The 27,935-nt window shown below is 39.2% G+C and overlaps 1 protein-coding gene and 1 pseudogene across 2 annotated transcripts in view; both read left to right on the top strand.

Annotated features, from left to right (window-relative positions):
- Positions 1-27,935, top strand: part of ARHGAP32 (Rho GTPase activating protein 32) — a 274,258-nt gene that overhangs the window by 24,126 nt on the left and 222,197 nt on the right. The window lies entirely within an intron of this gene.
- Positions 60-27,638, top strand: LOC131760386 (pre-mRNA-splicing factor 38B pseudogene; annotated as a pseudogene).

The raw sequence follows: 27,935 nt of genomic DNA, 5'->3' as shown, positions 1-27,935 counted from the left end.
AAGTTCTTCAGACTCTTGTTAGACCTGTTTAAATTGCCTAAGATGAGCACGAACTCCAGATGTTTGTTATCCTGGAGACCAGCTCCTCGCTCTGGAGGCAGAGATGTAGCACGGAGAAGACTGTGGCTGAGACCCGAAGGAAGGTAGGTGAAGAGTGGGTGCTAGGAGATGGGCGGGGCTGAAAAGAGCAGAGGAGGTACAGACAGCTGCAGGTGAGAGCCTCTCAGATCCCAGCTAAAGGAAATAGGAGAAACTGGAGGCATCCTGTAGAGGAGAAAATCCTTAAATGTTTTGGAGATTATAAAAAATTAAATTCAGCTTCCTTGGGTTAATTGATGTGTATCTTTTATTCAGTTTTGCTTCGTTTTAAAGTCTTTCCTGTGATATGTATTGAACTTAGTTTAAACTTTAATGTGATAGTTGTTTAAGAGAGAACAAGCAAACCTTTGCACAAAATAGAGAATATATTTGACAGACTGCTCGAAAATTGCAACGTAACATTTAGTGAATTGAATATTCCCCTTTAAAAATCTTCCAGTAAATGTACTGTTACTGATTTGGATGAAAATAATTTTTTGAATAGTCCACTTCATTTTATTAAAATGGATGGTTTATTCAGGGGAAGGATAAAGAGGAGGACTAAAGAACATGGGAAATACTGGTTGAATATAGCATTGTTCACATCTGTTACATCTAGAGGAAATGTTTGTGTTCTGATAACTGTATTTCAGCAGAAAAGTGCCCTGTTACTTTATGAGATGGCAGATGCTAACTAAAGTTAATTTGGTTGAATGGTGAATAATGCTTTAGGTCAAAAAAGGACAGAATGAGAATTCACTGTTCATTCTGAAAAGATTTGTCAGGAAATAAATACTCTCTTTAGAATTTAAGAAGTTCTTTTTTTTTTCTTTTTTTTTTTTTTCGGATTCGTTATTACTACATCTAAGAACTGAGTATTTTAGAAAATGTCATTCAACTTTTTTGTAATTTCCGGTTTAAAAGATTAAAATTGAAATATGAAAGGAAAACAATCTGAACGTTGATCTTTAGCTGCTAGCTGGAGAAATGGTGGGTGTGCCTGGCCTTGTGATGTTACAGGGCCTGAACTTTAAGATTTCTTCCTGTGGGAAATAGTACGAAAAATGCTTCGGAAAAAGAGTTGCCAGAGTTGTACCACAGAACATTGCCTCTAGTGCCATGAGCCACAAACTTGTAAATTGCTAGATTAAAAAAATATATTCAGTATTAGTAGAAACATCAAGTACTCATCATAGCTCTGGCAGAGAGTCCTCATTGCCTATCTGATATCCATTTCCCCATGTTTCCTTTCTAATAGAACTTAAAGTTTTGCTAGAAGCAGAAGTAGGCCTAGCTAAAAAAACTATACATTTCTTAGCCTCCTTTCCAGCCCGAGCAGCCATGTAACATAGTTCTGGTCAGTGAGATGTAGGCAGAAATTTCTGGATGAAGTTCTTTTGAAAGCGCTTTTACCTGTTTTTTTTCCCTCCTGCGTAGAAATCAGACACCATGCCTGGGGCTAGACCAGTATTCTAGAGGCCTTTAGAGGAAATCCAGATTTACAGAGATCTTCCCCCATGTATTCCTGAGCTGCCAGACCAGTGTCAGCAAGTGCCTCTGTGCATTTCCATTTGATGAGAAGAGTAAACCCTTGTCTTGCTTAAACCAGTATAATGTAGGCTTCCTGTTAACATGCATCAGAACATTATTCCTAACTGATATAATTATTTACATGCCCGTTGTGATCTGCTTCCTGGAGATTTGGAATCGTCTCATTATAATTTAACAAGGGATTTTATCTAACTTCAAATCCGGAAGACCTTGGGAGTTTTGGAATTATTTCTGGCTTTTAGACTTGATTGGACCAGCTGGATATCCAGCTGGATGGATATTGGTTACTAAGGAGGTCTGAGGAAATGTGAGGAAGTATTCATAAATAGTCTAGCATATCCCACTGTCAGTTCATCCTCTCTTTCATTTTAGTTCCTGGCTTCATCTGGCTACATAATCTATAGTGAAACTACTGGAGCTCCCTCTGAATGGAGAGGATTTCAGGTAGTTATAGCACAGTCAGGAATCTGACTGATGACCTGATCTCCCTGCATACCAAGGTTAACTGGGGAGACCATTTCCCTTAAAAAAAAAACAACAAAAAAACAAACTTATTCAGGTGTAATGTACATACGGGAAAAGTACACAGATCATACATGTACAGCCTTATGACTTTTCACAAACTGAATATCTGTGTAACCAGCATCTTGATCAAGAAACAAAGAAGTTCCTCTGTTGCCCTCGTGGATTATCAGTATCCTTCTAACAGCATACATTAACAGTTTTTGCCTGTATTTGTATTGTATATACATGGAATCATACAGAATGTACTCTTTTGTGTCTGGCTTCTTTTGCTCAGCATTTCTGTGAGATTTGTCCATATTGTTATATATAATTATAGGTCATTCATTCTCATTGCTGTGTAGCATTCCATTGTGTGACTATATCCTAGCTTATTTATATCATCAACTGTTGGTGGGCATTTGGAGTGTTTCCAGTCTTGACTTACGAATACTGCTTCTGAGAACATTCTTTTGGTAAACATATGTAAGTATTCTGTTGGGTATGTACTTTGGAATAGAATTGCTGGATCATGGGGTATCAGTGCTTGAGAGTTTTAGCTCCTCTGCCTTCTCATCAGCACTTGATTTGTCATTGCTTTTAACCTAGTCATTCTGGTGGGTGTGTATTTTGTGAAGTGCCTGTTTGTCTTTTGCCCATGTTCTATTGAGTTGTGGGTCTTTTCTTACTGTTTGTGGGAGTCCTTTTTATAGTCTGGATACTAGTCCTTTGTCAGATATTTGTATTGTGAATACCTTTTCCTATTCTGTGATTTGCTCTTTCACTCTTTGATTGTCTTTTGAGGAATAGATCTTTATATAATCCAATTTGTCAGATTTTCTTTTATGGTTAGTGCTTTTTGGGTAATGTTGAAAAGTATCTTTGCCTACTCCAACGTCACAAAGATGATGATCTATATTTTATTCTAAAAAACTTCATTATTTTACCTCTTATATGTAGATCTTCCCTCCATCTAGAATTGACTTTTGTCTAGATATGAGGAAGGGGGTCACAAAACATTTTTCTTCATATGGTTATGCAGTGGAGTCAGCACCATTTGTTAAAAAGATTATCCTTTCTCCTCCACTACAGCATTAGGTTTGTCGTACATCAGGTAACCAGATGTGTGGCTTGTTTCTGGACACAATTCTATTCAGTTCCATCAGTCAGTTTTTCTACCCTTGTGCAAGTAGCATACTGTTTTAATTATTATAGCTTTATAGTGGGTTTTATTAACTGTTAGTGTTAAGTTCTTTACCATCTTTGTTTTTCTTTAAGATGGCCTTAGCTAACTGGTGATTGTCAACTGGTTATGTGCAGTTAATATTCATTCTGTATCCCTTCCACCCTCTACCATACACATCCCTCAACCAGCTGACTGAAATACTGGCTTAATCTACTTAGCTGTCAAGAGAACCCAGTTAGGACCTCTAACCTCTTAGTGGATTTTCAGATTTATTGAGTAAACAGAAAACAATTTCTTTTCTGTTTATTGAGTAAACAGAAAATGTGATGAATTAAATTGTTCATCACATTTAAACTCAGTGCTCACTTTTAGCATAAATCACTGAATTGTGCAGTAATCAAATATTTAGTTCAAATGTGTATATTTAATTGCACTGAGGCTTAATTTTCTCATTTGTAAATAATCAGCTGTTTTGTTTATTATGACCAACTCTGTAGATACTGTGTTTGGGATTTTTGAAGCAAAAAGATGAAACAGGAATAGTAAAATAAAAATAAGACGAATCCATCTGGAAGACTGAATCATCTGTGCCTGACATTTAAAGGCAGTGATCTTTGTTAGTCACAATGTGATATTGTCAGTTGGAAGAAATTTCTTCTCAGTATCCTGCCTTCTTTTCCCCTTCCATTTCATGTTGAATCAATTGGGGGAAATCATAAGTTTTTAAACTAAAATATTAGTTATTTTTCTTCAAAATGAGTCATTCATAACTTATTTTCTTTGGGGGCTGGAGAATGGGAAGGAGTCAAGGAAGTAGGGGCCTTCTGATGACAGTGACTGTGCATTCCACATTCCCATATGACACACGTCATCATGTATGGTACATCAGAGTTGACCCTTGAACAGTGCAGGTGTGAACTGTGTCGGTTCACTTACATGTGGATATTTTCCAGTAGTAAATACTACATCACTACGTGGTCTGTGATTGGTTGAATCTGCGGATGGGGGTGTGGGAGGTGCCTATAAATTATATGCTGATTAACCCTTGCATTGTTCAAGGTCCAACTGTATTTAAAATTGAGACTGTCTTGGGAAATTGAAAATATATGAATTATTATAGTACCTTTGGGGAACGTTCTTTCTAGTTTTTAAACTTGGGGGCCAGACGATAAGAGATCTGTATACATGTGTGCTGCATGAGTTTTTAATTCCTCTCTCAATTTATAAATGGTGAGTTACAGGGGTTCATGTTTGCTTCAGAAGTTGGAATTGAACTGAATGTGAGTTAGGTACATAAGGCTCTAACCCCACCTATTTGCTTTTAATTACAAATAAAGAATATACCATTCCTTTTATAATGTAATTTTAATATAATTGAACTTGAATAGTTAAAAGTTGCATAATTATATCCTTCGTGAGTTAGAATAACTAACCAACCCAAATCTGCTCAGATCCCTGGCAGCAGTCCATTTTGTACAACCATGTGTAGGCAGTTCTCCTGTGTTAGCAGGTCTGATACAGATTTTTGCCTAAAGATCTCGGTGGCAGCATTTTTTGAACAGGTATTTACTGAGTGCATATTGATTTTCAAATACCTTGTGAGCTCTGGCAATACAAAGATGAGCAAAATAGGTGTGTGTTAACCTGCCATCAAAGAAGTTTACAGCTAGAGTTGTATAACTCTGGGTTATAATGCGGTGTGTTTGCCTACTGGTAATAATAAATAATTTTTTTCTAGCTTTATTGAGATATAATTGACATATAACGTTGTGTAAATTTAATGTGATGATTTGATGCACACATATTGCAAAATGTTGACCACATAAGGTTAGTTAACACATCCTTCACCTCTCAAAATTACATGTTTGTTGTTGTTATGGTGAGAATATTTAAGATCTACTCTCTTAGCAACTTGCAAGTATATACAGTGTGGTATTGTTGACTGGAGTCAGCATGCTGCATGTTAGATCCTCAAAACTAACTCATCTTATAACTGGAAGTTTGTACCGTTTGACTAACATCTCCCCATTTCCTCTACCCCCCAGCCCCTGGCAACCACCAGTCTACTCTGTTTTTATGAGTAAGTGATTTTTGATTGCCCTGTGAGTATTCAGGCCTTCTGCTCCAGTTAAGTATAAAGTTTCTAGGACAGTATATGAGTATCAGACTTTTACATATTGTGGACTATTTTTCCTCAACATGTAATTAGTTAATAGTGTGTAACGTAGCTGGATTTAGCCATTTGCACTCTGTGCAGAGGATATTCTGTCTGAATATATTAAGGCTCTGTTTCTGAGTGCTCCTGGAAACAGGCACTCAGAATTAACGTGCACTACACATTCTTTATGTATCACGTTTCCTTATCTACTGCTCTTTTTGCTTGGATTGGGAAATAATGAGAATGTGTATACTTACCTATCCATAGACTGTGGCCATATTTGGTATCAAGAGTATGTCCTCATTCATAGATAAGATCTGTCTCCATATATCACAAGTTCCTGTTTAAGAAGCAAAGTGAGGTAATGAACAGGGAGAGGGATGGATCCCTATCTGACAAAATTTGGTGGCCACTCCCTGGTTGTCCAGGAGTAGGAGGGCAAGATTAGGAACAGTCTTTTTCAGAGGTATGTAGGTTTGGTGCCCCTTCCTTTCCTTATTGTCTTCCAAAGATCCTCCCTCTGTCTTCTTAACTTACCCTCTGGCTCTCCAGTTCCTTCCCCCAAAGCACACCTGGATTTGATTTATCTATGTAGTACTACTTTTACACCTTTTAAACCAATGTCAGGTTTGTCTGCCTCTTGCCATCTCAACTGCTACATCTGATAGATACTCTCTTTCAGTTATTGCAGCAGCCTCCTTACTGCTCTCTCTGCCTAAAACTTTTCCATTCCAGCTCATTCTTCCTTAATTTTGGAGCCAGAATAATTTTACTGAGATGCCCCTATGGGTATTCAGGGAGTTTCCCTAGGTGCTTTTCCCTGGTTGGGCTTAGAGTTTGGCCTAGCGAGAGGCTAAAGCATGCTGTGTAGAGGGAGTAGCATTTACAGAGCTTTGATACTTTAACTGATGGCAGCATCATTACATCAAGGAGACAGCCTCCAAGAAAGACTGCAGTTCTTTCAGACCTGATAGTCATTTACCTCTAGGCATGCTGGCAAAGTCAGTTATATTACTTACTGGTGGTATATCCTTACTTTAATTCAAGCACAGGTACACTGGAACCTTGTTTCTCTTACACAGTTGGATTTGGAGGACCTGTTCTGCCATTTATATCTAAGAGCTTGTTCCTATTATTTTCCTGGAGTATTTGATTCACTCTACTGTGTTTGTTTGGTTAAGAAGAATAACTAATTTGCAATGGTGATCAATATTTTGCCCAGTTCAGCAAACATCTTTGATGAGTTGGAATCCCCTGTGGAGGAGAGAAGTTGCCAGTTAAACTGTTAATGGAAAGCAGTGTATTAGCATAGACAGCGTCCTGAAAATGCACAGGTACCATCTACTAATTAGCTGACCGTTGTTGTCTCTTAACCAGTTTGGTGACAGTATATCCTAGGGGAGTTTGTTGTTTTCCTCCATTGACAGTCAAAGATTAGACATGACTACAGTTGAGAGTAAAGCTGTTAAGCCGGAAGTAGACCAATTAGTGTAAGTGATGGTAAAGGTGTTAGAGAAGATAAAAGTATGCTGTAGTTGTAAAGGTGATGTCAGTTTAGAATTGCTCCTACACTATAAATTATCTCCCTTTTCTGTGCTGGAGATAATACAAGGCTGAGGCATGTAATCACATTGGCATGTTTGGGATGAATGTCCTTTGTTGTTGTCTTCAGCCCTCCATATTTTTGCTCTATTTCTTCCATAATATTTTAGTTATAAATATGTGTAAGTAATATATTGTTGATGTGTTTCATTCAGTAAGGTTCTGTCACATATAATTTTAAAGTATAGTTGCATTTAAACATTGAGCTTAAGCAAATTAGATGTTTTCTGTGTTTTCATGAATGCATTTACATGTATTCATATAGTCCACTTACTTTTAAAAGTTTACTGTTTTCTGCCATGTGTTTTTTACATTCAGAGGCACATTTTCTTCTTATTGAAACTGTTTCAAGATTTTGTGATGTGGGGTGGTGGAAAAATGATTCATTTGACAGTATTGTATTCTACAGTCAGGGTTATTGGAGTACATCATATTTCATTAAGGGAGAAAAGCTTGAGAAAAGGGGAGTCTTTAAACCAGATAAAAGTAACAGTGTCTGTTAACTTCATTATCTTATCACCATCACCTTGGGAGTTACTTAGTGGTGCCTCATCAAGATAGGACCAGTCTACTTATTGTCTACTGGTTTAGAATTCTCTTAACCAATATCTAAGAAATCACAACTTGCTAGTTTAAATTATAAGGTATTTTTTGGATCTAATTCAAATTCGAAGATGGATTTTATAGCATTCAGTGTAATTTTAAAAAAATTTACATTTACTTATTTATTTATTTTTGGCTGTGTTGGGCCTTCGTTGCTGCACACGGGCTTTCTCTAGTTGCGGCGAGCGGGGGCTACTCTTCGTTGTAGTGCGCAGGCTTCTCATTGCGGCGGCTTCTCTTGTTGCATAGCATGGGCTTTGGGCTCATGGGCTTCAGTATTTGTGGCTTGCGGGCTCTAGAGTGCAGGCTCAGTAGTTGTGGTGCATGGGCTTAGTTATTCCGCGGGATGTGGGATCTTCCCGGACCAGGGCTCGAACCCATGTCCCCTGCATTGGCAGGTGGATTCTTAACCACTGCGCCACGAGGGAAGTCCCCTGTGTAATTTTTAAACATCTGTTCCTTGAATAAATAATTCTTTAAAAGGCAAAAATAGTGTAATGGAATTCATACACTGCTGTGGGTGTGTTAAATGGTGTGATTTTTCGGAGGGGCAATTTAGGAATATGTATCAAGAGCCTTGAAGCGTTACCTTTGACGTATTAATTCCATTTTGAGGATCTTAAAGATTTAACCAAAGATACTCATTGTAGTGTTATATCTAATGATGAAAATTTGGTAAATCATAATGTCAAACAAAATACAGTTATGATATATCCATATAGAAGAATGTTACTTAGCCATTATAAACTTTATTACTGAAGACTATTTAATAGCAAGGGAAAATCATGATATAAAAGTGAAAAAGGTATGAAGAACTCTAAGAAGTTGAGCTCTATCAAACAAAAGCTAGCAGTTAAAAGCATGAGTCAGGGGACTTCCCTGGTGGCGCAGTTGTTAAGAATCCACCTGCCAATGCAGGGGACACGGGTTTGAGTCCTGGTCTGGGAAGATCCCACATGCCGCGGAGCAGCTAAGCCCGTGTGCCCCAACTACTGAGCCTGCGCTCTAGAGCCCACAAGCCACAACTACGGAGCCCGCGTGCCACAACTACTGAAGCCTGCGCATCTAGAGCCGTGCTCTGCAACAAGAGAAGCCACCGCAATGAGAAGCGTACGCACTGCAGCAAAGAGTAGCCCGTGCTCGCCGCAACTAGACAAGGCCCACGCACAGCAACGAAGACCCAACGCAGTGAAAATAAATAAATAAAATAAATTAAAAAGCATGAGTCAGCCCTGTATATAAAAGATCTGGAAAGATCATCAAGCCACATAAGATGCAGAAAAGCAAGGTATAGAATAATATACACACATGCACAGAAAAATAAGATGTTTATGAAAATACACTAAATGAACCATATTTTTTTTCTTTGCGGTACGCGGGCTTCTCACTGCTGTGGCCTCTCCCGTTGCGGAGCACAGGCTCCGGACGCGCAGGCTCAGCGGCCATGGCTCACGGGCCCAGCCGCTCTGCGGCACGTGGGATCTTCCCGGACCGGGGCACGAACCCACGTCCCCTACATCGACAGGCGGACTCTCAACCACTGTGCCACCAGGGAAGCCCCCAGGTATCATTTTTATTATCTGAAAAAGTAGTAAGATTTTTTACAAAGCTGAAATCACAGGTTGTAGCGTGGTCTGGAGTAAGGGTTGCTGTTATTCAGATCCTGGCTGTTGAATTCTGGAGCCTTGTGATCTCGGGGCTGGGGCAGGGGGAGCTGCTTTACTTTTCTCACAGGAGTTTTTTGAAGATTAAATTAGGTATGACATATGTAGGTTAATTTTTATAGTGTTTGGCATGCATTTGGTGCTTAATGAACCTTAATTTCCTTCCTTCTTGTTTTTTTCTCATTAATGACATAATAAACTCTTCAAAAGAGATGGAAAATACCATAAAGCTATTAACAAAAACACAAATGTATTCAATAATTAGACCGTTGAAGAGCTTACGGTGTGATAGTTTCAGAAATAATCCTGCTACAGTATACAAAGTGAGACTATTCCTTAGAGCAAAACAAAGAACTATGGTATTTCACTTCTGATGATAGGAAGAAGCGGGTATCAATCCTCACCATTCTGTATGGACCCGTTGTTAGTCAGCGGTAACATTGTTGTCTAAGTATAGTTTAAAAAATTCTCCACAGGTTCAAGCTGAATAGTTTTTTTAAAGCTTTGTTATAGATAAATTGCTGTTTTTATTCATCATAGCTGTCAATATTAAATAAAATTAGGATTTCAGAATAAGTCTTATATTAGTAAATTAATATGTAAAATGAGATACCTTAATTTCAGAGGCTATATTTCAGTGACATAAGATGATTAGGGAAAACAGACATCAACATAAAATTCTCAAAGCAGTTAACGATTGTATTCTTCTTACACATTTGTTAGACGTACAATAGAAAATACAGACATCTGCTTTTCCCTGTTTTGCAGAGGAGGTATCACAAGCTTAAAGAGGAAGATTGATTGATATCAGCTGGTGAGGTGGCAAAGTAGGGTCTTGTCCTAAATACATTGGACTTGAGAAGCACCAACATTGCTGTCTCTGATATTGCTGCATCTGATGTTTTCATACAAGGAAGCAATTTTTAAAAACACTAATTCAAAAAGATACAGGTACCCCAGTGTTCACAACAGCATTATGTATAATAGTCAAGGTACTGAAGCAACCCAAGTGTCCATCAACAGATGATGAATGGATAAAGAAGCAGTGGTATGTATATACAATGGAATACTACTCAGCCATAAAAAAGAATAAAATTCTGCCATTTGTAGCAACCCAGATGGACCTAGAGAGTATTATGCTTAGTGAAATAAGTCAGACAGAAAGACAGATATTATATGTTATCACTTATGTGTAGAATCTAAAAAATAAAACAAGTGAATGTCTGTAACAAAACAAACAGACTCACAGGTATAGAAGATGAATTAGTGGTTACCGGTGGGGAGAGGGAAAAGGGGAGGGGCAAGATAGGGGTATGGGATTAAGAGGTACAAACTACTGTGTATAGAATAGATGAGCAGCAAGGATAGATTGTACAGCACAGGGAAATATAGCCATTATTTTATAGTAACTAGGTGGGATATAATCTATAAAAATACTGAATCATGATGCTGTACACCTGAAACTAATATAATACTATAAATCAATTATACTTCAATACAAAAAAAGGAAACAGTTTCTTTAAAGGGCTGAGAGGTTTGGATAGGTATCATGTGTTCCTGTTAGTTCATTTGTTTCCTTATTTAGTCATGTTTCTCAGAGGAATACATTTGATATCATGTGTAGCTGGCTATGTTTCTTCTTATAGTCTTTCTCTTGAATCACAACCCTTCAAGAATGCCACATAGTGAAAAACAGTTTGAGATAGATTTTCGTGTGGTAGAAAATGAGTGGTAGAAAATGAGTGTGCTTCGGGAAACCACTCTGCTCATGTGACTCTGAGTCAGCAGCAGGGTCTCAGCTGGGAGCCTGCACTTATGGTTTGGCATGAGCACCTCCTTTCTTGAGTATCTACTAGTAATAAAAATTTCAATATTAGTGCCAATTCAGTGCTTTTTATAAATGTATGAAATCCTTTAGAATTGAGCCCTCTGAGTTCATTTCCACTCTGATATACATATTTTCCTTTATTCTATATGATCTTTTTTCTAAAAAGCTAAAAAAATATGTTGGAATATATTGTTCTTTCATACCCGTATCCAGTTTTTTACCTTGTAGATTGGTCAGTGGTCAGTGTTGTGTTTTTTTTGTCTCAGTAGTGTCTTTATATTTTTAACCTTGCAGTTGTTTGACTCATTATAGGTTTTATAGGAAATTTTTTGTTGTTTTTAATGAATTTCAGAATGGTTCTCTTGACTTTGTCCCTTACCTTAATGGCATCCTGTTATTTTCCTTACCTAATTTAGTGTATTATTGTCATCCTTGCACTACAGCATTTGTTGTGAGAGGTAATCTGAGCGGCATTATGTTACCGTATTCTCTTGGTTGGCTAAATGACTGTGAGAGAGGCAGTGGACTCCAGGCTCCAGGAGGGCAGAGATCATGTCAGCTTCACTCACTGTACACTGTGTCTTGCACAGGTGGTACACAGTAGGCACGCAGTACAGAAGTACACGAGGGTGTGTCTAAGCACAGAGAGAGCAGAAGGAACCTTGGGGTCATAGGTCACTACAGCCTGAGTCATCAGCGTATTGTTTGGGGTGTGGAGCAAAAGAAAAGGAGGAGAGGGAAGATTCAGCCAGGATTTTAGAAATATGTGGAGAAACGAGTAATAGTGATAACAGTATTATTATTATTTTTTTTAGCATTTTAACCTTTTTTTCTTAATTTTAAAATTTTATTTATTTTTTTTATACAGCAGGTTCTTATTAGTCATCAGTTTTGTACACATCTCAGTGTATACATGTCAATCCCAATCTCCCAATTCATCCCACCCCCACTCCCAACCCCCGCCGCTTTCCCCCCTTGGTGTCCATACGTTTGTTCTTTACATCTGTGTCTCTACTTCTGCCCTGCAAACCGGTTCATCCGCACCATTTTTCTAGGTTCCACATACGTGCATAAATATATGATATTTGTTTTTCTCTTTCTGACTTACTTCACTCTGTATGACAGTCTCTAGATCCATCCACGTCTCTACAAATGACCCAATTTCATTTCTTTTTATGGCTGCGTAATATTCCATTGTATATGTGCCACATCTTCTTTATCCATTCATCTGTTGATGGACACTTAGGTTGCTTCCATGACCTGGCTATTGTAAATAGTGCTGCAATGTACATTGGGGTGCATGTGTCTTTTTGAATTATGGTTTTCTCTGGGTGAATGCCCAGTAGTGGGATTGCTGGATCATATGGTAATTCTATTTAGAGTTTTTTAAGGAACCTCCATACTGTTCTCCACAGTGGCTGTATCAATTTACATTCCCACCAACAGTGCAAGAGGGTTCCCTTTTCTCCACACCCTCTCGAGCATTTGTTGTTTGCAGATTTTCTGTTGATACCCATTCTAACTGGTGTGAGGTGATACCTCATTGTAGTTTTGATTTGCATTTCTCTAATAATTAGTGATGTTGAGCGTCTTTTCATGTGCTTCTTGGCCATCTGTATGTCTTCTTTGGAGAAATGTCTATTTAGGTCTTCTGCCCATTTTTGGATTGGGTTGTTTGTTTTTTTAATATTGAGCTGCATGAGCTAGCTGTTTATATATTTTGGAGATTAATCCTTTGTCCATTGATTCATTTGAAAATATTTTCTCCCATTCTGAGGGTTGTCTTTTCGTCTTGTTTATGGTTTCCTTTGCTGTGCAAAAGCTTTTAAGTTTCATTAGGTCCCATTTGTTTATTTTTGTTTTTCATTACTCTAGGAGGTGGATCAAAAAAGATCTTGCTGTGATTTATGTCAAAGAGTGTTCTTCCTGGGCTTCCCTGGTGGTGCAGTGGTTGAGAGTCCGCCTGCCGATGCAGGGGACGTGGGTTCGTGACCTGGTCTGGGAAGATCCCACATGCTGCAGAGTGGCTGGGCCCGTGAGCCGTGGCCGCTGAGCCTGCGCGTCCGGCGCCTGTGCTCCGCAACGGGAGAGGCCACAACACTGAGAGGCCCGTGTACCGCAAAAAAAAAAAAAAAAAAAAGAGTGTTCTTCCTATGTTTTTCTCTTAAGAGTTTTATAGTGTCTGGTCTTACATTTAGGTCTCGAATCCATTTTGAGTTTATTTTTGTGTATGGTGTTAGGGAGGGTTCTAATTTCATTCTTTTACATGTAGCTGTCCAGTTTTCCCAGCACCACTTATTGAAGAGACTGTCTTTTCTCCATTATATATCCTTGCCTCCTTTGTCATAGATTAGTTGACTGTAGGTGTGTGGGTTTATCTCTGGGCTTTCTAGCCTGTTCCATTGATCTGTGTTTCTGTTTCTGTGCCAGTACCATATTGTCTTGATTACTGTAACTCTGTAGTACAGTCTGAAATCTGGGAGTCTGATTCCTCCAGCTCCATTTTTTTCCCTCAAGACTGCCTTGGCTCTTCAGGGTCTTTTGTGTCTCCATACAAATTTTAAGATTTTTTGTTCTAGTTCTGTAAAAAATGCCATTGGTAATTTGATAGGGATTGCATTGAATCTGTAGATTGCTTTGGGTAGTACAGTCATTTTCACAATATTGGTTCTTCCAATCCAGGAACATGGTATATCTCTTTGTCTGTTGGTATCATCTTTAATTTCTTTCATCAGTGTCTTATAGTTTTCTGCATACAGGTCTTTTGTCTCCCTAGGTAGGTTTATTCCTTTCTTTCTGTTGGCAATGGTAAATGGGAGTGTTTCCTTAATTTCTTTTTCAGATTTTTCATCATTAGTTTATAGGAATGCAAGAGATTTCTGTGCATTAATTTTGTATCCTGCAACTTTACCAAATTCATTGATTAGCTCTAGTAGTGTTCTGGTGGCATCTTTAGGATTCTTTATGTATAGTATTATGTCATCTGCAAACAGTGACAGTTTTACTTCTTCTTTTCCAATTTGTATTCCTTTTATTTCTTTTTCTTCTCTGATTGCCATGGCTAGGACTTCCAAAACTTTGTTGAATAGTAGGGGCGAGAGTGGGCATCCTTGTCTTTTTCCTGATCTTAGAGGAAATGCTTTCAGTTTTTCACCATTGAGAATGATGTTTGCTGTGGATTTGTCATATATGGCCTTTATTATGTTGAGATAGGTTCCCTCTATGCGTACTTTCTGGAGAGTTTTTATCATAAATAGGTGTTGAATTTTGTCAAAAGCTTTTTCTCCATCTGTTGAGAAGATCATATGGTTTTTATTCTTCAATTTGTTAATATGGTGTATCACATTGATTTATTTGCATGTATCGAAGAATCCTTGCATCCCTGGGATAAATCCCACTTGATCATGGTGTATGATCCTTTTAATGTGTTGTTGCATTCGGTATGCTAGCATTTTGTTGAGGATTTTTGCATCTATATTCATCAGTGGTATTGGTCTGTAATTTTCTTTTTTTGTAGTATCTTTGTCTGGTTTTGGTATCAGGGTGATGGTGGCCTCCTAGAATGAGTTTGGGAGTGTTCTTTCCTCTGCAATGTTTTGGAAGAGTTTGAGAAGGATGGTGTTAGCTTTTCTCTAAATGTTTGATAGAATTCACCTGTGAAGCCATCTGGTCCTGGACTTTAGTTTGTTGGAAGATTTTTTTTTAATCACAGCTTCAATTTCATTACTTGTGATTGGTGTGTTCATATTTTCTATTTCTTCCTGGTTCAGTCTTGGAAGGTTATACCTTTCTAAGAATTTGTCCATTTCTTCCAAGTTGTCCATTTTATTGACATAGAGTTGCTTGTAGTAGTCTCTTAGGATGCTTTGTATTTCTGTGGTGTCTGTTGTAACTTCTCCTTTTTCATTTCTAATTTTATTGATTTGAGTCCTCTCCCTCTTTCTTGATGAGTCTGGCTAATGGTTTATCAATTTGGTTTATCTTTTCAAAGAACCTGCTTTTAATTTTATTGATCTTTGCTGTTGTTTTCTGTTTCTATTTCATTTATTTCTGCTCTGCTCTTTATGATTTCTTTCCTTCTACTAACTTTGGGTTTTGTTTGTTCTTCTTTCTCTAGTTCCTTTAGGTGTAACATTAGATTGTTTATTTGAGATTTTTCTTGTTTCTTGAGGTAGGCTTGTATTGCTCTAAATTTCCCTCTTAGAACTCCTTTTGCTGCATCCCATAGGTTTTGGATTGTTGTGTGTTCTTTGTCATTTGTCTCTAGGTACTTTTTGATTTCCTCTTTGATTTCTTCAGTGATCTCTTGGTTATTTAGTAACATATTGTTTAGCCTCCATGTGTTTGTGTTTTTTACATTTTTTTCCCTGTAATTCATTTCTAATCTCAGCATTGTGGTCAGAAGAGATGCTTGATATGATTTCAGTTTTCTTAAATTTACTGAGGCTTGATTTGTGACCCAGGATGTGATCTGTCCTGGAGAATGTTCCATGCACACTTGAGAAGAAAGTGTAATCTGCTGTTTATGGATGGAATGTTGTATAAATATCAATTAAATCTATCTGGTCTAGTGTGTCATTTAAAGCTTGTGTTTCCTTATTAATTTTATGTCTGGATGATCTGTCCATTGGTGTAAGTGAGGTGTTAAAGTCTCCCACTATTATTGTGTTACTTTCGATTTCGTCTTTTTTAGCTGTTAACAGTTTCCTTATGTATTGAGATGCTTCTATGTTGGGTATATATATATTTAAAATTGTTATATCTTCTTCTTGGATTGATCTCTTGATCATTATGTAGTGTCCTTCCTTGTCTCTTGTAACATTCTTTATTTTAAAGTCTGTTTTATCTGATATGAGTATTGCTACTCCAGATTTCTTTTGATTTCCATTTGCATGGAATATCTTTTTCTGTCCCCTCACTTTCAGTCTGTATGTGTCCCTAGGTCTGAAGTGGGTCTCTTGTAGATAGCATATATATGGGTCTTGTTTTTGTATCCATTCAGCAAGCCAGTGTCTTTCGGTTGGAACATTTAATCCCTTCATGTTTAAGGTAATGTCGATATGTATGTTCCTATGACCATTTTCTTAATTGTTTTGGGTTTGTTTTTGTAGGTCCTTTTCTTCCCTTGTGTTTCCCACTTAGAGAAGTTTCTTTAGCATTTGTTGCACAGCTGGTTTGGTGGTGCTGAATTCTCTCAGCTTTTGCTTGTCTGTAAAGCTTTTGATTTCTCCATCGAATCTTAATGAGATCCTTGCTGGGTAGAGTAACCTTGGTTGTAGGTTCTTCCCTTTCATCTCTTTAAGTATATCATTGCCACTCCTTTCTGGCTTGTAGAGTTTCTGCCAAGAAATCAGCTGTTAACCTTATGGGAGTTAAGGTTGCTGCTTTCAATAATTTTTCTTTGTCTTTAATTTTTGCCAATTTGATTACTATCTGTCTCGGTGTGTTTCTCCTTGGGTTTATCCTGTATGGGACTCACTGTGCATCCTGGACTTGGGTGGCTATTTCCTTTCCCATGTTAGGGAAGTTTTCATCTATAATCTCTTTAAATATTTTCTTGGGTCCTTTCTCTCTCTCTTCTCTTTCTGGGACCCCTATAATGTGAATGTTGTTGCGTTTAATGTTGTCCCAGAGGTCTCTTAGGCTGTCTTCATTTCTTTTCATTCTTTTTTCTTTATTCTGCCATGAATTCCACCATTCTGTCTTCCAGGTCACTTATCTGTTCTTCTGCCTCAGTTATTCTGCTATTGATTCCTTCTAGTGTAGTTTTCATTTCAGTTAGTGTATTGTTCATCTCTGTTTGTTTTGTTCTTTAATTCTTCTAGGTCTTTGTTAAACATTTCTTGCATCTTCTCAATCTTTGCCTCCATTCTTTTTCCGAGGTCCTGGATCATCTTCATTATCATTATTCTGATTTCTTTTTCTGGAAGGTGGCCTATCTCCACTTCATTTAGTTGTTTTTCTGGGGTTTTATCTTGTTCCTTCATCTGGTACATAGCCCTCTGCCTTTTCATCTTGTCTATCTTTCTGTGAATGTGGTTTTTGTTCCACAGGCTGCAGGATTGTAGTTCTTCTTGCTTCTGCTGTCTGCCCTCTGGTGGATAGGCTATCTAAGAGGCTTGTGCAAGTTTCCTGATTGGAGGGGCTGGTGGTGGGTAGAGCTGGCTGTTGCTCTGGTGGGTAGAGCTCAGTAAAACTTTAATCCATTTGACTGTTGATGGGTGGGGCTGGGTCCCTCCCTGTTGGTTGTTTGGCCTGAGGCTACCCAACACTGGAGCCTACCCAGGTTCTTTGGTGGGGCTAATGGCAGAGTCTGGGAGGGCTCAGGCCAAGGAGTACTTCCCAGAACTTCTCCTGCCAGTGACCTTGTCCCCACGGTGAGCCACAGCCAGCCCCTGCCTCTGCAGGAGAGCCTCCAACACTAGCAGGTAGGTCTGGTTCAGTCTCCTATGGGGTCACTGCTCCTTCCCCTGGGTCCCGATGCACACACCACTCTGTGTGTGCCCTCCAAGAGTGCAGTCTCTGTTTCCCCCAGTCTTGTCGAAGTCTTGCAGTCAAATCCCGCTAGCCTTCAAAGTCTGATTCTCTTGGAATTCCTCCTCTGTTTGCCAGACCCCCAGGTTGGGAAGCCTGACGTGGGGCCCAGAACCTTCACTCCAGTGGGTAGACTTCTGTGGTATAAGTGTTCTCCAGTTTGTGAGTCACCCACCCAGCAGTTATGGGATTTGATTTTATTTTGATTGCGCCCCTCCTACCGTCTCATTGCGGCTTCTCCTTTGTCTTTGGATGTGGGGTATCTTTTTTGGCGAGTTCCAGTGTCTTCCTGTGATGACTGTTCAGCAGTTAGTTGTGATTCCTGTGCTCTCACAAGAGGGAGTGAGAGCATGTCCTTCTACTCCACCATCTTGAACTCTGTATGAAATTTAAATACTTCCAGTTGGAATCAGTACTAAAACTGACTTGAGAGCGACCCGTCTGTCAGTCAGTTTTTGATTCATGAACCAACCCACCCAAGCTCAAGTTGACTTTGATGTTTAAAGAACTGTGAACCATTTGAAGGTAGGGATTGTATTTTATTGATTTGACCAGGGACTGGTATCATACCTGATCCTATTGGGCTGTCAATAAAGGTTTGTTGAATACATGAATGAATAGAATATTATCAAAGGTTTAAAGAATATTTGAATAGGTTCAGAGCTTGATTTCCTTTTGTCTATGTAAATACTGTGAAATAATTCCCAGTAAATTATTCAGGCAGAGTATCTCTTAAAACATCATTTATGAGAATAGCAATAACTACCCCAAAACACTGGTCATAAGCCTTAAGAGTACTGTTATTTAAGATCAAGAATTTTGCATGTCATCCTTTGCCAGTTTGAACTAAGAGAGTGGGAAAATGATAGTGACATACTGGGCTGACAAGGAGGCAGTAAAATTGTTATCCTCATACATTGTTGGGGGTTTATAAAATGGTTAATCCTTTTAGAAAGCATTTAAAAGTATAAGAACCATCAAAACGTCTATACTTTTGACTCAGTGTTATTATTTTTAGCATCTAATGAAGTAGTCCAAAGTAAGGAACTAGCTGTATATAGAAAGATGTTAATTGTAGAATTATTTATCCAGTTGAAGAATATTATATTGTTAAACCTCGAGTAAGTTAATTATCTCTCTGCCTCAATTTTCTTTTCTGTAAAATGGAGATTAATAACACTACCTTTCTCAAGTTGTTGTCAGAAATAAATGAAATTATATGTATATTAAAGTAGTATCTGGCATATATAAAGCATGCAAATTTAGCTGCTACTGCAGTTCTGTTTTATTATTATTGATGAGTAGTTCTCTTATTTCTTGGAGTCTTTTATGTAATTATGCTATGCATTATGTTGGGTGAATGGGAGATAAGTAAATAAAAGTTGTAGTTCTTGTTTACAGGAATCTTAAAATTCATTTGGTGGTGAACGTAATATATTTATAAATATTTTAATTACAGATCAGTATGTGTTTTTTTTTTTGTTGTTGTTGTTGTTTTGTGGTAGGCGGGCCTCTCACTGTTGTGGCCTCTCCCTTTGCGGAGCACAGGCTCCGGACGCGCAGGCTCAGCAGCCGTGGCTCACGGGCCCAGCCGCTCCGCGGCATGTGGGATCTTCCCGGACCGGGGCACGAACCCGTGTCCCCTGCATCGGCAGGCGGATTCTCAACCACTGCGCCACCAGGGAAGCCCAGTATGTGTTAAATGACACAAGAAAGTTACAAAATGCTGTGTGCTCTAATACAAGGAAGATTGCAGATTGCTTTGGGTTTGTTGCAATGGAGAAGCGACATTTTCACTGAGTTTTGAAGGATAAATAGTATTTTGAAAAGTAAAACTATGAGAGATGGTATTTCATGGGGCACATGAGCAAAAACAGAGATTGGAAAATAGATCATCTATGTGTGTAGTGGAATAGAATTTGGGGTAATAAAGCAGAGGAGAGAGGAAGAGTCCCCATGTTGGAATGGTTTGAATGCCAGGTTGAGTTTTTATTTTATTCATGTGACATTGCTAAGTGATGCCTTTTGTGACCTGATTAGAGCTATGTCTTAGGAAGATTAAATAACTGCAGAATGATTTGCTGGAGGAAGAAGAGATGGGAAGTGGGAAGACTATTTTTTTCCTCCCCTCCCTCTCCTCCCCCCTCCTCCCCCCCTTCCCCTCCCCTCTCTCCTTCCTTCCTTCCATCAAAAAACAATTTGTTGTTCACTCCTGTGCCGTGTTTTATGTTTTGTATTGAGGATAGTAAACTTTCTATCATAATTATTGCTTGACCTGTGGTTGTTAGTGGTATTTCAGAACGTAGATGATGCAGACTGAAACTAGTGTGGTGTCTGTAGGAATGAAATATTAGAGGTCAAATGCGTTACAGAGGTGGCATGGCAGGCTTGATAATTTTGTATGTGGGGTTAAGGGAGAGGTCCAAGTTAAAGACAACTTTTAGGTTTTAAACTTGAGTGACTTGGGGACTTATTGCACTTCTTGTTCCTAATGCACATTGGGAAGAAAAGAGGGCGTGCTAGTGTATGTGGACAAGTGGGATTTTATATTTGATTTATTTTGTTTGCATTGCCAGTGGAAAATTCAGTTGATTCCTTTTAGGAAGCAGTTAGCAGTGGGGAACTGGGACTTGGGGAGTAGGGAATGGGGTGGCCAGAGGTGTTAAGAATATAGATTTGTAATCATGTCTACATAAGTGGTAGATAAAACCTGAAATGAATGAAACTGTCATGGGAGAATGTGGGTTTGTGTGTGCTCTTAGTGGGGGTGGGTCTGGAGCTGAATACTCTTCATTTTAATAGAGTCACTTTATTCCTTAAAAGAATTATATATGCCCATTACAAAAAACCTGGTGGTATGGAGGGTATATCCAAAATCTTACTACTCAGAAGTAACTCATTAATATTCAGGAAGATCAATCTAGACTTCTTTTTATACATATTTGTAGGTAGTTAAAATAATTTTGGAAATCACTATTTATTGAACAGTGTGTTTTATTTCATACCATGACTGTCTTTAACCATCCAGATCCCTCAGTTGTTTGTGATACTGAGTTCCTACAACTGTAGCCCTGTATAGGGCTAGGAGGAGGTGCGCTCTCCGTAGGTTGCAAGAGCTTGCCCTGAGGGGCAGGGGTCAAGGGAGGTGACAGGAATGTGACACATGAGGGGACTAGTTGGCCTCAGGGTTCCAAGTAGAGCTGTGGTATGGTAGGTTAAAGATGACTGCACATTCTTTGCTGCTCTTTAAAGGAGGCATTTAAGTTATACTAAGAAAAACTTTTTCTGTCACATCATTAAAAACAGTTACTTCTGATAGCACTTAGTGAATTTAAGTGGTATTTCAGGGTTAGTTTGTATTATTAATATTATAAAAGCTAGATTGCTACTATTGCAATTCCTGTCCTTAAGCTATATCGTATAGATATATTTTCAAGAATATATTATTCATATATAGAAAATGTAAAATTAAAATCTGTAAAGAAATATTTTATGAACTTAATGGTGGTCCAATTATTTCTACTTGTATCATGCTGTTATATGCTCCCTTCTGAGTAGGGAAGAGTTTGATCTTGTTGACTAGCTATAAATGGGGAGAATGTGCTTACAGTTTAAGAATTAAACAGCTTGGTTTAGGTATTGATACTTGATGGGGTTGGTTATCTGAAAGTCAAATCTTAAGATAGTAATCTCAACTAGTGTAACTGGCAAGTGGGACCTGCATCTTTAAAAACTTAAGTTTTATGCCCAGAATTAATTCTACAAACATTTTATGTGCAGGTGATATGTAGGAAATGAAGATTACAAAAAACAGTCCCTGCCCTGGAATTTATATAGTCTGAGAGGTGAGAGAAGAAATTTGTATGAACAAGGTAGAATAATAGTTGCCTGAAAAACTACAAAATGCTGTGGGGTCTCCAAGAGGGAGAAATCTATTTTAAAAAAATTGTGTGTGTATGTCTTGTAAGTTTTTGGGAAAAAAATTTCAGGAAGAGTGGCTTTTGAGTTGGATTTTATTTATTTATTATTATTATTATTTTTTTTTTTTTCCGGTACACGGGCTTCTCACAGTTGGTGGCCTCTCCCGTCGCGGAGCACAGGCTCCGGACGTGCAGGCTCAGCGGCCGTGGCTCACGGGCCCAGCCGCTCCACGGCATGTGGGACCTTCCCGGACCGGGGCACGAACCCGTGTCCCTTGCATCAGCAGGCGGACTCGCAACTACTGCACCACCAGGGAAGCCTTGAGTTGGATTTTAGAGAGATAGCTTGGTGTCAACAGATTGAGGCTGGTTTGATGGATTAATGTGAGAACAACACAGGTAGAATAGTATGGAACGTGTTTGGAAAATGGCCAGTAGTGTGTGTTGGCAGTAATGTGGGGAATGAGGAGGATTACTTGGAGATGATGTTAAGGCTAATATGCTGAGGAGTTTGTACTCTGTTTTGTAGGCGTTTGAAAACACTTGGAGGTATTTTATTTGAGCAGGAACTGATATCATTCAATTTGTATTTTAGAAAGGTTTCCTAGATAGACTAAGAGATATTTAATGGTAGGTAGGAGCATGAACTGTGGAGCTTTCAGTACAGGGACACCTCCTGGCTCTGTCACTCTTGGTAATCTGATCAATCACGGGTTTACTCATCTGCAAAGTGGTGGTAATGATAGTACTTAGTGAGCTGTTGTGATGAATAAATGACATTATGCAGTGGAGTGCTTACCACAGGTCTTAACACAGAGTAAATGCTCACAAAAAATATTTGCTACAGAAGAATATGATTTTGGAAAAGGGCAAAAGTTAGAGGTAGAAAGAACACACAGGAGAGAGGAAAGTCAGTCTGTACTAACCAACAAGGTATATAATATGCCGGGGCTTTTAAAAATTATGGAGATAACATTTTATTGCACTATTGAAAAGTCTTAATTGTGTTTGTTAGGTATATGTGTGCATGTGTTTAAAATAAATTCTCTGAAAAGACAGCTGGTTATATTAAATCTCGCCTGTCTTTGTATCAGAGTGACCATAAGCCTGCATGAACGCACGGGTTAGTGACTTTTGTAGATACATGGTGTTGGCGGAACAGGAGATGATTAGTAAACCCAGCAGCTTGGGAAGTCATTGATTGAAGAAAGACCATCGCTGAAGTTTTCACTCAGTGCTTCCTCACTGTGCAGCTTTTTTTCTTACTGGGTCATGAGAAATGAGAAGAGGGTGGAAAAGAAAGGACATGAAAGGGCAAAGGCTCCATTACTTGGCTTTGTTGTTAGGAGTTATTCCTGAGAGGGTATAAAAGTTAGAAGGAAGAATACTTTAACATAAAGATGCTCTGTGTCCTCCAAGGGACTGTGAATAAATTCCGTGATTGTTTGGCCTTAAGAGGAGAGATTCAGGGTGAATTGATTTTACCTAAGCTTATGGGAAGAGTTAGGATTAGTCAGAACTGTGATTGAGAAAATTGAAAATTACCTTGAAACATCAAAGTCTTTGGGGTCAAATGTGACTCTGCTTTTTCTCCAGCTCATACCCACTGTATCAGCAAACTCTATTCTCCCTACCCTCAAAATAGATCTTGGCTTGGGGCATTTCTCACTTCCTCCATTGCTCCCACTCTAGCTTGAAATCACCATTATTACCTCCTTGACTAGACCAAGGCAACAGCCCTAAACTGGTCTCCTTGTTTGATTTGTGTCCAGCTCAGAACTAGTCTTTATATAGCAGCTGGGTTAAACCTCTTTAATATAAGCAAGGCCATATTCCTCTTTTCACAGAAACCTTAGTAGATTCCTATTTCAGGTGTTCTTGGTACAACTTGGAAAACCCTGCAAGGTCTGGCCCTATTTCTGGAGACTTTTCTCCTGTCACATCGCTGATACTCTGTTGCACACCCTAGCCATCAAGCTGCTCTTGCCCCAAGGTCTTTGCACTTGTGGATCCCCTGCCCAGATGGGCTTTCACAGGTGCCCACGTAATTCACTCAGTTTATTCAGGTCTCTGTTCACAGGTCATCTCCTCACAGAGGCTTCTCTGATTACCTACTGTAAAGCAGGCATTCTCCGTTCCCTTTAACAAGCTTTGTGCACTTATCACTACCCAACAAATACATCTTTTAAGAACATTTGTCTTCCCCATTAGGATGTAAACTCCAAGAGAGCAGGGATTTTGTTTTTTGGAGTATTCCTACCAGCTAGGACTTAGTAAATGACCAGTAAATATTTGTTTAATCAATGAATGATTTATAAGCAAAAGGGGATTTATATTTCTTTAAATCTGAAATTTACTATTTCATCAACATTTACTTATTATCAGCTATGTACTAGAGCAGGCAAAATGAAAATATGAAATATTTAAGAAAAGGAACAACTAGGGAACCATAGGATTATAATAGGATATCCAGGCAGCTTTTGCTTAAGATTGTACTTGGTGGTATAGAGGATATAGTCTTTAGAAGTTTCTTTCCCTCTAGCTGTAAATTATCTTTCTTATGACATTGTCTATGCTAAATTTGAGGGCTGACAAAAATTGTTTGATTCTTACATATTATTTAGTAGCTGACTGATTTTGTAACTCTCCGGTTAACAAGGTGGTCTGAATCTTGCATGATTCTTTTCAGAAATAAATTTTTTTAGGTCTTATAGTATCTAGAAGTTTTCAATCTTAAAGTGAATTTCAGCTCTAGATCTTTTTGACAAAGGTTCAAACTCTCAGTTCCAAATATCAGAGAAATATGTTGAATTTAAATGGCTAAGTGAGGGACTTCCCTGGTGGTGCAGTGGTTAAGAATCTGCCTGCCAGTGCAGGGGACATGGGTTCGAGCCCTGGTATGGGAAGATCCCACATGCCATGGAGCAACTAAGCCTTGTGCACCACAACTACTGAGCCCGTGCTCTAGAGCCCGCGAGCCACAACTACTGAGCCTGTGTGCCACAACTACTGAAGCCCGCGTGCCTAGAGCCCATGCTCTGCAACAAGAGAAGCCCCCACAATGAGAACCCTGCACACCACAACGAAGAGTAGCCCCCGCTCGCCGCTACTAGAGAAAGGCTGTGCGTAGTAATGAAGACCCAGCACAGCCAAAAATAATAAAATGCATAAACTTATAAAAATAAATAAATAAATGAATGAATGAATTGCTAAGTGAAAAACAAACGTTGCAAACACCAGAACGCTCTTTGGGATCATAAGGAAATCCAGCATGCCTTAGTGCATAAAACTAATGTAAGTCATACTTAAATTTGAATTCTTTCTTGCTAGTATTATAATTTTGCACAAGTTTTTTAACCTTTCATGAGCCTGTTTATCTAATGAGTAAAATGGGTATAGAATTATCTAGCTACTGTACAGGGTTGATGTATGAATTAAGAAGATATTTGTATCATATAGTTTGTACATAATAAATGGTAGATAATACTATATAATAGTATATGCATGGGTTGCTGTGAGTGCATATGTTTTTGTATTTTGATAGTTGTGATGTTTCTAATTTTCCAAAGGTATTTGACAGTATTAACTAACATTTTAAAATCTATCCAGTTGTCATGAAATCCAGTCAATTTGTTTTACTCTTTTTATTTCAAAAAGCAGGTGTATTTTGAATTAATGAGTTATTTAAAATAGTATTAGATAGGGAGGGTGGGAGAGAGATGCAAGAGGGAGTAGATATGGGGATATATGTACATGTATAGCTGATTCACTTTTTTATACAGCAGAAACTAACACACCATTGTAAAGCAATTATACTCAAATATAGATGTTAAAGAAAAATAAAAAATAATATAGTATTAGAAGTTATGAACATGAGAAAGTGGCATAATTTCTGCTTTTAGAGATTAAAACATTTTTAGGATCAATATTTTTGAAGCTCTGTAACTGTTTTTTTTTTTTTTTTAGTATATGGTCTTAGTTGTGGCAGGCAGGCTCCTTAGTTGCAGCATGTGGGCTTCTTAGTTGCGGCTCAAGGGCTCCTTAGTTGCAGCATGCAAACTCTTAGTTGCGGCATGCATGTGGGATCCCTGACCAGGGATCGAACCCGTGCCCCCTGCGTTGGGAGCGCGGAGTCTTAACCACTGTCACCAGGGAAGTCCCTGTAACTGCGTTTTAAAATTACACTGTGAAGGGGCAGTTGGCAGAGGAGATCATTCTCTCAGGCCGCCGGCTCGCTTTCTGCTTGGAGTTCTTGCAGCCTGTGATTCGGCCTCTGCTCTCCACACGGGGTCCATTTGTCGGGCATCCCGGTTGCCCTCTCTCACCCGGCTGGGGCACAGCAAGGAGGCCCCATCTTCCGACGGCGTCCTATGGAGTAGGGTCCTGGACCGTTGTCCCGAAGAGTGAGATTGAGCTTGGCCTCCTCCCCCTCCCCTCTGCCTCCCTCCCTCCTTCCTTCCGCCGCAACGTGGCTAACCACAGCCCTGCACTGAGCCGCAGCCCCAGGCGGCCCAGCAGCAGCAGCAGTGCAGCGCAGAGGCGCCACCGAGCCGGCAGCCTCAGGCAAGCAGGGCAGTGTGCTGCCACTGTGGAGCCCAGAAAGACTGTGGATCTCAACCCCACGATCGGACCAGTACCCTGTCGTCGCCTTACTTCAAAGTGCAGCTCTACGAGCTCAAGGCCTACCACGAGGTGGTGGACGAGATCTACTTTAAGATCACACATGCTGAACCATGGGCGAAAGGAAGCAGGAAGACAGCTGGCCAAACAGGGTTGTGTGGAGGGGTTCTAGGCGTTAGGACAGAAGGAATTGTTTCTACAGCTTTTGCCTGTTATACAAATTATTTACTCTGAAGTTAACTCGCAAGCAAGTGATGGGTCTTATAACACAGACAGACTCTCCATATATTAGAGCCCTTGGATTTATGTATATAAGGTACACACAGCCCCCTACAGATCCATGGGACTTGATGCTGAAGAGGACCTAGATGTGAAGGCTGGTGGAGGCTGTGTAATGACCACTGGAGAAATGCTATGGTCTTTTCTCACAAAACTGGAGTAGTGTTCTACCTTGTTTCCAAGAATTCCGGTTCCAGGTCAGAAGAATATTGATCAACAGATTAAAATGCGGCCAAGAAAAATCAAGAAAGATGGAAAGGAAGGCGCTGAGGAAATAGACATGTTGAAGGCAGGCATTCAGAGTCTCCAAGGAGATCACTGAGTCCACAGAGGTCCCCAAGAAGATCCAGAAGTAGAAGCCATCATTGGGAGGGCCATGGGTCTTCTAGTTTTGACCGAGAATTAGAAAGAGAGAAAGAACTCTGGCGCCCAGAGCATGAAGCCAAAGAAAGGGAAAAAGAAAGGCGAAGATCCTGAAATATTGATCAGGGGTTAGAAGACAGGCATAGCAGGAGTAGGGAAAGACATAGAAGCCATAGTTGAAGTCGTGATAGGAAAGGGGATAGAAGAGACAGGGATCAGGAAAGAGAGAAAGAAAATGAGAGAGGTAGAAGATGAGATTGTGACTATGATAAAGAAAGAGGTAATGACTGAGAAAAGGAGAGGTCAAGAGAACGGTCCAAGGAACGGAGAAGTAGGGGTGAGGTAGAAGAAAAGAAATATAAAGAAGACAAAGATGTTGGCGGTATAGAGATGACAAAAAAGATTCCAAGAAAGAAAGCATAGGAGTAGAAGTAGAAATGTGGGGAAATGAAGTAGAAGCAGTAGCAAAGAGAAATCAAGTAAACATAAAAATGAAAATAAAGAAAAATCAAGTAAAAGGAGTAGAAGTGGCAGTCAAGGAAGAACTGACAGTGTTGAAAAACCAAGAAAACGGGAACATAGCCCCAGCAAAGAAAAATGTAGGAAGCGTAGCAGAAGCAAAGAACGTTCCCACAAACGAGATCACAGTGATAGTAAGGACCAGTCTGACAAACATGATCGCCCAAGGAGCCGAAGTATAGAACCAGAGAGCCAAGAAAGACAACATAAAAGCAAAGAGGAGAGTGTGTGAACACTGAATCCTATAAATGTTGGATTAAATCTGCTTTTTTTTTTTCCTCCCAAGATGAGATGGTGCAGTAGTTACACACTCTTCAAGCTCCTTGTAGGCTGCATTTTCATTTCCTCTTTTGTGTAGGGAAGTGCCTTTGTAATCCCATTTACTGCATTGATGTTTTCACCCAGCTGTTGAGTTTGGTACATGATGCACAGATTGTTCTTGCATTTTATTGTTTAATTGTTTTTGAGATGTTCAGTCTCTACATATGTCCTGAAAATGTTTTAATTCCTTCGGCCTGGTTGCCATGTT

Source organism: Kogia breviceps, chromosome 7 (assembly GCF_026419965.1).
Source record: "Kogia breviceps isolate mKogBre1 chromosome 7, mKogBre1 haplotype 1, whole genome shotgun sequence".
Taxonomy (NCBI): Eukaryota; Metazoa; Chordata; class Mammalia; order Artiodactyla; family Physeteridae; genus Kogia; species Kogia breviceps.
This window is presented reverse-complemented; position numbering and strand designations above follow the sequence as displayed.